Genomic DNA, 10,233 nt, shown 5'->3' on the forward strand with positions numbered 1-10,233 from the left:
CGGAATTTGTGCTGATTACAGCCATTACACTGATGAATGCCCGCAGCTCCAACAAGAAGACAACATGGTGGCATCCACTCATAACTTCTATGACTGCCCCAACCAAGGGTACAATCAAAGTGGAAATAATAACCATGGATGGCAGGGCAATTCAAACCAGAATTGGAGGGATAACAATAATAGGGGAGGCAGAGATAATCAGGGAAATCAGAGGTGGAATAATTACAACAACAGGCAGCAAAGTCAACCATACCGAGCACCTCACCTGAGGCAAAACCAAGGACCACCGAACAATCAGCAGCAAACCTCTCAATTTACTCATTCTTCTGTATCTTCTAATGAAGAATTATTACAAGCTTTTGAGAAAAGACAACTGGCCATGGAAAATACCATCGTGAATAGTATTAACACCAGTTTGAATGGCTTCACCTCTACTCTACAAGCTTTTATGACACAACTTGGTTCAACACAAAATTCTAGTAACCAACCTTCAAGCACCACTGGAATCCCCTTTCAACCATTACCCAATCCAAAGGGAGGAATTAATGTCATCACCCTGAGGTCCGGAACCACACTACAGGAGAGGAGTCAGGAGGAACCAAGCTCACCAGAATACGCCTCAGCTGAAGAGGTGGTAGAAATCGAAGATGTTGAAGAGGAAGAGGATATACAGGATATAGCTGAAGAAGAGATAGCTCAACCACAGGAAGAGGCACAAAAAGGTGCAGGCACCACAGAAAACACTACTCCCATTCCATTTCCACAACTTGCAAGGAAGCCTAGAAAGTAGTTGGAACCTGATCCTAAAATGGTAGAAATATTCAAAAAGGTTGAGATAACTGTTCCCCTTTTTGATGTTATTCAGCAGGTACCTAAATATGCAAAGTTTCTAAAAGACTTATGTATCCATAAAGATAAAATTACTGAATTAGAAACTATTCCTTTTGGTAGTTTTATATCTGCTTTAATGGGAGGATTACCTGAAAAATGTAGTGATCCAGGTCCTTGCATAGTTAGTTGTACTATTGGTGGTATAGTAATTTATGATTGCATGTGTGATTTAGGAGCATGTGTCAGTATAATGCCTTTGTATATATATGATGTTTTAAGGCTCCCTCCCTTAAAAAGGTCGGCAGCTCGTTTTGTGTTAGCAAATAAAAGCATTATTACAGTTGCTGGAGTTGCTGAAGATGTTTTGGTGAACATTAAATGGCTCACATTTTCCACTGATTTTATATCTTGGAGATGCCCCATAATGATTCAGATAAGCCATCATCAATCCTACTTGGAAGACCATTCCTGAAGACATCAAAATTCAAATTGGATGCTTTTTCAGGGACATACTTGGTGCACGAAATTGCAATCACACTTTTGCAATTCCGCACAACTAACCAGCAAGTGCACTGGGTCGTCCAAGTAATACCTTACGTGAGTAAGGGTCGATCCCACGGAGATTGTCGGCTTGAAGCAAGCTATGGTTATCTTGTAAATCTTAGTCATGATATTAATAATTATCCGGATTGATTGTGAAAAGTAAAAGAACATGAAATAAGTACTTGTTTTGTAGTGATAGAGAATAGGTTGAGGTTTTGGAGATGCTTCATCTTCTGAATCTCTGCTTCCCTACTGTCTTCTTCTTCAAACACGCATGGCTCCTTCCATGGCAAGCTGTATGCAAGGGTTTCACCGTTGTCAGTGGCTACCTCTCATCCTCTCAGTGGAAATGTTCAACACACCCTGTCACGGCACGGCTATCCATCTGTCGGTTCTCAATCAGGCAGGAATAGAATCCAGTGATTCTTTTGCATCTGTCACTAACGCCCAGCCCTCAAGAGTTTGAAGCTCGTCACATTCATTCAGTCATTGATTCCTACTCAGAATACCACAGACAAGGTTTAGACCTTCCGGATTCTCTTGAATGCCGCCATCAGTTCTAGCTTATACCACGAAGATTGAGTAAATGACGTAAAAATCCACTTCTGGGTCCACTTAGTGTGTGCTTGGGCTGAGCAATGAAGCATTTTCGTGTATAGAACTTTTCTGGAGTTAAACGCCAGCTTTTATGCCAGTTTGGGCGTTTAACTCCAAGTTTTATGCCAGTTCCAGCGTTAAACGCTGGAAATTCTGAGGCTGAATTGCCACGCCGGTTTGGGCCATCAAATCTTGGGCAAAGTATGGACTATTATACATTGTTGGAAAGCCCAGGATGTCTACTTTCCAACGCCGTTAAAAGCGCGCCAATTGGGCTTCTGTAGCTCCAGAAAATCCACTTCGAGTGCAGGGAGGTCAGAATCCAACAGCATCTGCAGTCCTTTTCAGTCTCTGAATCAGATTTTTGCTCAGGACCCTCAATTTCAGCCAAAAAATACCTGAAATCACAGAAAAACACACAAACTCATATTAAAGTCCAGAAAAGTGAATTTTAGCTAAAAACTAATAAAAATATACTAAAAACTAACTAGATCATACCAAAAACATACTAAAAATAATGCCAAAAAGCGTATAAATTATCCGCTCATCAATACTCCTTTGAAATAGATGGCCGCATAGTAATCTTCAATCTGAATGGAGTCATTGACAATCCCTCAGAAGATCGTTCTATCTTCTAGTGTGATGTCATAGACGAAAGTGTGGCTGAAGTTCAAAAAGAAGAGTTTGAAGAGAGGCACACTGGACAAGGTCCAAGTGTGGGGACCTTCTTAACTGACAATGAGGACACTTCGCCATTTTCACAAGCCCCAGATAACCCAGAGCCTGTCCATGATCAAAAGTTAGAATTGAAACCTCTCCCTCCACATCTCAAATATGCTTACCTTGAGGATGAGCAGAAGCTTTTGGTTATTATTGCAAGAGAACTGACTTCTCAACAAGAAGAACAGCTACTTGATGTGTTGAGGAAGCATAAGAAGGCAATAGGGTGGAGTTTGGCAGATATAGTGGGAATCAACCCTCAAATATGCGAGCACAGAATATTTTTAGAAGAGGGAGCAAGACCTGTCCGTCAACCACAAAGAAGATTGAATCCCACCATCTTGGAAGTTGTCAAAAAGGAAGTGACCAGACTATTGGAGGCCGGTATCATATATCCCATTTCAGATAGTGAATGGGTAAGCCCAGTGCAAGTGGTACCCAAGAAGTCTGGAGTCGCTACAGTGAAAAATGAGCATGGAGAGCTCATAGCAACTAGAGTTCAGAATGCTTGGAGAGTCTGCATTGATTACAGACGTCTCAACCAAGCTACTCGTAAGGATCACTATCCACTTCCATTCATTGATCAAATGCTGGATCGCCTGTCAGGTAAATCACATTATTGCTTTTTAGATGGTTACACAGGTTATTTCCAGATTCATATAGCTCCTGAAGATTAGGAAAAGGTTATTTCCAGATTCATATAGCTCTTGAGGATTAGGAAAAGACTACTTTTACATGTCCTTTTGGGACCTATGCTTATAAAAGAATGCCCTTTGGCTTGTGCAATGCACCAGCTACTTTTCAAAGGTGCATGATGAGTATTTTCTCTGATCTTATTGAGGACTGTGTGGAAGTTTTTATGGACGATTTTAGCGTTTATGGTGATTCTTTTAACCTTTTCTTAGATGGATTATCTAGAGTATTAGATAGATATATTAATACAAACCTTGTATTGAATTTCGAAAAATGCCACTTTATGGTAAAGCAAGGGATTGTATTGGGACATGTGGTATCTAATAATGGCATTTCTGTAGACTCAGCAAAGGTGAATGTTATTTCTAGTTTACCTTACCCCTCCTCTGTGAGGGAAGTCCGTTCGTTCCTTGGCCATGCAGGTTTCTACAGGAGATTTATTCAGGACTTTAGTAAGGTGGCACTTCCCTTATCCAGATTACTACAAAAGGATATTGAGTTCGAGTTCAGTGAGGATTGCAAACAAGCATTTGATAAGCTAAAAACTGCTCTAACTCAAGCTCCAATTGTGAGAGGACCCGATTGGAGCTAGCCATTTGAAATCATGTGCGATGCTTCCAACCATGCAGTAGGAGCAGCACTGGCTCAGCGTGAAGGTAAAAATCCTTTTGTTATTGCCTATGCATCTAAGACTTTAGACACTGCCCAGTCCAATTATACTACTACTGAGAAAGAGCTACTCGCTATTGTTTTTGCTCTGGATAAATTCCGGGCTTATTTACTTGGTACTAGGGTAGTAGTGTATTCGGACCATGCAGCTCTAAAGTACCTATTGGCTAAAAAGGAATCCAAACCAAGACTTATACGTTGGATACTGCTGTTACAAGAGTTTGATTTAGAAATCAAGGATAGGAGTGGTAATCAAAATTTAGTTGCAGACCACTTGAGTCGCCTTGAACATATTAAGGATGATTCTACTCTTATAGATGATAATTTTCCTTTTGACAACCTGCAAGCAGTATCTGAAGTAGTCCCTTGGTATGCACCTATTGCTAATTATTTAGTTAGCCGCACATTTCCTCCACATTTTTCTAAACATCAAAGAGACAAGCTGAAAAGCGAGTCTAAATATTATATATGGGATGACCCATATTTATGGAGATGTGGCGCTGACCAGATAATTAGACGTTGTGTACCTCAATCAGAATTCCAGTCCATTTTAGAGGCCTGTCACTCATCTGAGAGTGGAGGACATTTTGGCCCCCAACGAACAGCTAGAAAGATCTTAGACTGTGGATTCTGGTGGCCTACTCTTTTTAGAGATGCTGTTGAGTTTTGTAAATCTTGTCACCCATGCCAGAAATTTGGTAACATATCCAAGAGGGATGAGATGCCTTAACAATATATGCTTTTCTGTGAAATTTTTGATGTTTGGGGCATTGACTTCATGGGTCCATTTCCAAATTCTAGTGGATATTTTTATATATTGTTAGCTGTAGATTATGTTTCCAAATGGGTGGAAGCAATTCCTACCCGCACTGATGATGCTAACTCTGTTGTTTCCTTTGTGAGAAACCATATTATATGCCGCTTTGGATCACCACGAGCGATCGTGAGCGATCAAGGCACCCATTTTTGTAACAGGAGACTAACAGGAATAATGAAGGGATTGATGAAGAAGCATGGGATAATCCATAAAGTTGCAACAGCTTACCATCCCCAAACTAATGGGCAAGCCGAGGTGTCAAACAGAGAAATTAAGCGTATCTTGCAAAAGATAGTAAAGCCTCATAGAAAAGACTGGAGCACCAGACTACAAGATGCACTGTGGGCATATAGAACAGCATACAAGACACCCATTGGGATGAGTCCCTTCCGTTTAGTTTATGGAAAAGCTTGTCATCTCCCAGTTGAAATCGAACACAAAGCCTTCTGGGCAGTTAAAGAGTGCAACATGGGGATTGAGAATGCTGGAGCTGAAAGAAAGTTACAACTGCAGGAACTGGAGAACCTTCGCCTAGAAGCTTATGAGAACTCCAGAATATACAAGGAAAAGATGAAAGCTGTGCATGATCAAAACATCAAGAAGAGAGAGTTCCAACCTGGAGATTTTGTTCTCCTTTACAAATCTCGACTGAGGCTCATGCCCAGCAAGTTGAGATCAAAATGGGAAGGTCCATACAGAATAGAGAAGGCTGAACCGTACGGAGTTTATCACCTAAGCCATCCTTCAAGTTCTGCACTTATTAAGGTTAATGGACACCGTCTGAAGCTATACCATGGTGAGAAGGTGCAGAAGAGCAAGGAGCTTGAGATCTTCCGCCCGGAAGATCCTTACATAGCAACAGATTGAGCTAGTGGAGCGTCCAACTTATGGACGTTAAAGCAAAGTGCTTGGTGGGAGACAACCCACCGCGGTATGATCGTTCTTTTCTTCACTATTAGTTTTTTTTTCCTCTTTAAATAACTTTTCTCCTTATTAGTGCTTTCGTGCTCTCTCAATTACATGTCTTTATCTTTCTTAAAAAAAAAAAAAATTCGCTGCGCGACGCGTCCACGTGGCAGGGGGAATGAAGAAAAATAAAAATGAACAGAAAGTTTCGCAGGAGCAGCGCTGGAGTCATGCCAAAGGCACAATTTACTCCACGCGACCGCGTCGCTGACGCGACCGTGTCGCATGGAAATCATGGCCTCCCACGCGACCGCGTGCTCCACGCGGCCGCGTGCCCTGCATTTTCGACGTAAAAGGGTGCACAATGCTATATTGTGAGAGAGTGGTGCTGGAAGCACAATCCTGGTCACGCGACCGCGTCGCTGACGCAGCCGCGTCAATTAACTTCTGATGCACATTCACGCGATCGCATTACCCACGCGATCACGTCACCTTAATTTGGCAATTGAATTATATTGAACAGAGAGTTGTGCTGGAGCGAGGCTGCACTCGCGCCAGCAGCACAATACAGGTCACGCGACCGCGTGACCGACGTGATCGCGTCCCCCTTCCTGATGCGCATCCACGCGAACGCGTGCCTTCCGCGGCCGCGTCGCATGCGCCGCACAGCTCCACCCAATCAGCCAAATTATCTTATCTTTCTCTTCTCCAAACCCTACTTTTTCTTTCCCCCCTTCTTTCTTCTTTCTCCCTTTCCCCTTCTACCTCACCTTTCACTTTCTCTCTCTCTCTCACCACCATTAACAAGGTTTTACCTTCTTCTTCCTTCTTCTCTTTTCTATCATTCTTATTATAGTATCTATATATATTATTATTTTCCTTTTCTTTTCTTTTTCTTTTCACATCTTTATTTTTTCTTCTTCTTCTTTTACATGGTGTTAGAAACCTTTTAAGTCATCATTCTTCATTATATGCTTGTGGATTATTGCAAATTGTTTGACAATTATTTTTCTCCTATTTAAGGGATTTCTTGCATGTTCAATTTCATACTTTTTATATCTTGTTTACCATGCATGCCATGTATTTGTGAAAAAGGCCCATATAGCACTATGCACTTTTCTACATTACTTTACTCTACTCTGCAATGCTTGCTTTTCACAAATTCCCTTTCATATTTTATTAATTAAATTTAATTGTCAATACAAACGTGATAGTTAGTTTGTTACAAATGGTAACCTAACTTGGACATTGAATGTTTGATATATGCTACTCATGCCTTTTCCTGCATGCCAATACACCTCTTGCATTCCATTGTCCTACATGCACTTGCTATATTTCCATTGATGAGCTTTTCACATGTATTCCGGACCATGTGTTAATGCCATTTATCTTTATTGTGCATTGACTATCACTTACAATACCCTCTTCCTTGCTCTATGCCTTTGAATTTAATTTCCTTTCTCTTCCCTTCTTTCAGGATGGCCACCAAGAAAGGAAAAGAGAAAGCTACTTCCAAACCACCAGCAAGAAGAGGCACTAAAAGAGCATTAGTGGCAGAGCCTTCTTCAACCACAGTCAAGCCCTCAACAAAACGAGTTAAGAGGATAATAAAGGTTGACGACAAAGAGAAAGCCTTTCCAGTAAAGGACACTGCGCGATTCTCCAATCGCTACTGTGAGCAGATGTTCCCTATCCTAACAGAAAGGAACTATAACAATGAATACCTTCTCATCCTCCCGCCCAATATTGCCACCTTTGTTGAGCCGCAAATTGAGCAAAGACAATGGGGTTTCCTACGAAGACAGCCAAGGCAGGTCAATCATTCTTGGGTAGTTGAGTTCTACTCCAACTTCTACATACCGACCCTGCAGTCTGTTTAGGTTTGGCAGAAATAAGTCCCCATCACAGAAGAGGCCATTCAGCAAGTTCTGAGTCTTCCCCCTATTCCAGCAGGATTGGACGCTTTTCAAGAAGCCACCCTTTAGCGCCAGAAATACCAATTTGACTGGGACTCCGTTCTCAGAGTCATCGCTTTACCTGGCAACCGTTGGATCTACGGATACCACCGCAACTGCCCTAAGGGAATCTTGGCTTCGGCACTTACCTTGGAGGCTTACATATGGGGACAGATCATGTCCCATTACGTCTTTCCGAGCACTCATGAGTCCTCCTTCACTGCGGACATGGCTGTTCTACTATGGTGCATCCTTACAGACCAACCTCTGAATCTCTCAAGACACATCCGGAATGCTATGGAGCATGTACAAATCGCGGGCAACTTACCTTTCCCCGCCTTGGTCTCAAATCTTGTCTCAATAGCCGGAGTCTCCTGTATAGCTGGGAACACCAAAGTCATGCTTCCACGGGATGATCAATATGTCCCTAACGGGAAATACCTCATATTTTCGGCCGCTACTACAAGCCAGCCTACTGAGCCGGTTGAAGATATTCCTTCTTCAACACCACAAGCATCTACCACTGAGAAATTACTCCAGCAGATACTTGAAAAGTTGGATCGGCATGAACAGAAAGCAAAGATGAGGGAGCGCCGTAACGAGCGCCGATTCAAACACCTCAAGGAGCTACTCAAGGGACGCTTCAGAGACTCAGACACCCCGGACTCCACTTCTTTTACCAGCACCGGGAGCCATATTGTTCTCGACTGTGGAGATACTGCCACCAGCCCACCCCTGTTCCTGACAGATGGCACCGAGGACGGTGCAAAGCCTTAAGTGTGGGGAGGTCGGTCAGTACCTGACTTCCGGAGGTAAATTCTCTTCTCTGACACCAATAATTAGGATATTTTAGTTAGATTTTTTTTCTTTCTTTTATAGAATAGAATAAATTGCATAGGTTAGGATAGTTGCATGCATGTTCTACTTGATTGAAAAGACAATAAGTTTCTTTTAAAAAAAATCTATCTTTGGAACAAAATTTCACTAATTTTTTTCAAAATTTTTATGATAAATCTGCTTGAGGTGTATTCGGAACATGATGTTTGAGCTAAAAAACACACAACCTGTGAAAGATTTGAGCCTTTATGTATGGTTACACTATTTAACCATAATTATTTTATTCTTGTGTGTTTACTTCTCTGTGATTGTAATCTATATTTTGTTTTATCTTATATGTCCAATATTTATTATATTTACATGCTTGCACATGATTGAGGCCATTATTTGTTTAAACTCACTTATCCAAATCAAGCCTACCCTTTTCAATTACCCTTGTTAACCACTTGAGCTTTTAAAACCCCATTTGTTCTATATTTCACCACATTACTAACCTTAAGCTGAAAAACAATTGTATATCCCAAATTGAATCTTTGGTTAGCTTAAGATAGAATTGTGTGTGCTAGTTAAGTATGGGAAATTGTGAGAACAGAAGTTGTTAAGGGAGTGTGTCATGAAAATTTAAAGGAAATTTGGATACCCGCTCATGTGAAAATATAAAAATATATTCAAAAAAATTCAATAAATAAGGGGACAAAATTACCCCAATGTTAAATTCAGAATTCAAAGATCAATGCACATATGATAGAATTAAAATACAAGGTTGAAACATGAGTATGGGTTGAAAAAGGGAATTATGGGTAGCTAGGCATGAATTTAAAAGTATATAGAATATCTGTATATTAGGTGAGAGCTTAGGTTAATTAAAGATTCAATTTATAAAGCTCACTTAGCCATATGTATATCGTTACCTGCACCTTGGCCCCATTACAACCCTGAAAAGACCTCATGATGTTTGCATTGGTATATTAACTGTTGTTGATTGGTTAGGAGAAAAACAAAAGTTAGAAAATATGACTAGAGAAGAATAGAGTGATTACCCTATACACTAGAGATTAGAGCGTACATACATTATCAGTGAGGGTTCAATGCTTGACTTTTCATGTTTCCAGCCTCATAAGCTATCTTCTTGCACTTTTATCGGTTTTATTATATGATGATAGAATTAGTGGAATTTGATTTGTAATTGTTTTGAAGGGCTTATTTACTTTTGATCAAGTGGATAATAATCATATAGTTGCATTTATTTATGTATGTAGGATTGCATTGCATTTCATGAGTTTCTGCATGTTCATACTTATTTCCTTGTCACCTTCAATTTAGCATGAGGACATGCTAATGTTTAAGTGTGGGGAGGTTGATAAACCACTATTTTATAGTTTATATTGTGTTTAATTGTGTGGTTTTGTCGTGATCCTTACCCACTTATTCATCAATTTAGCATGCATTTAGATTTCCTTCCTGAATTTATTACATGTTTGAAAATTGCTTCCCAGAGACTTTAATTATTTAATTTTAATTCACCTTTATTCCATTCGATGCCGTAATCTGTGTGTCAAGCGTTTCAAGCTTTATAGGGCATGAATGAGATGGAGATTGGAGAGGAAGCTAACAAAAATGGAAGGAACACAAGAGTTTGAGGAGATAACCAGCGAAAAGTGACGC

The sequence above is a fragment of the Arachis duranensis genome, chromosome 10 (assembly GCF_000817695.3).
Source record: "Arachis duranensis cultivar V14167 chromosome 10, aradu.V14167.gnm2.J7QH, whole genome shotgun sequence".
In the NCBI taxonomy this organism is placed as follows: domain Eukaryota; kingdom Viridiplantae; phylum Streptophyta; class Magnoliopsida; order Fabales; family Fabaceae; genus Arachis; species Arachis duranensis.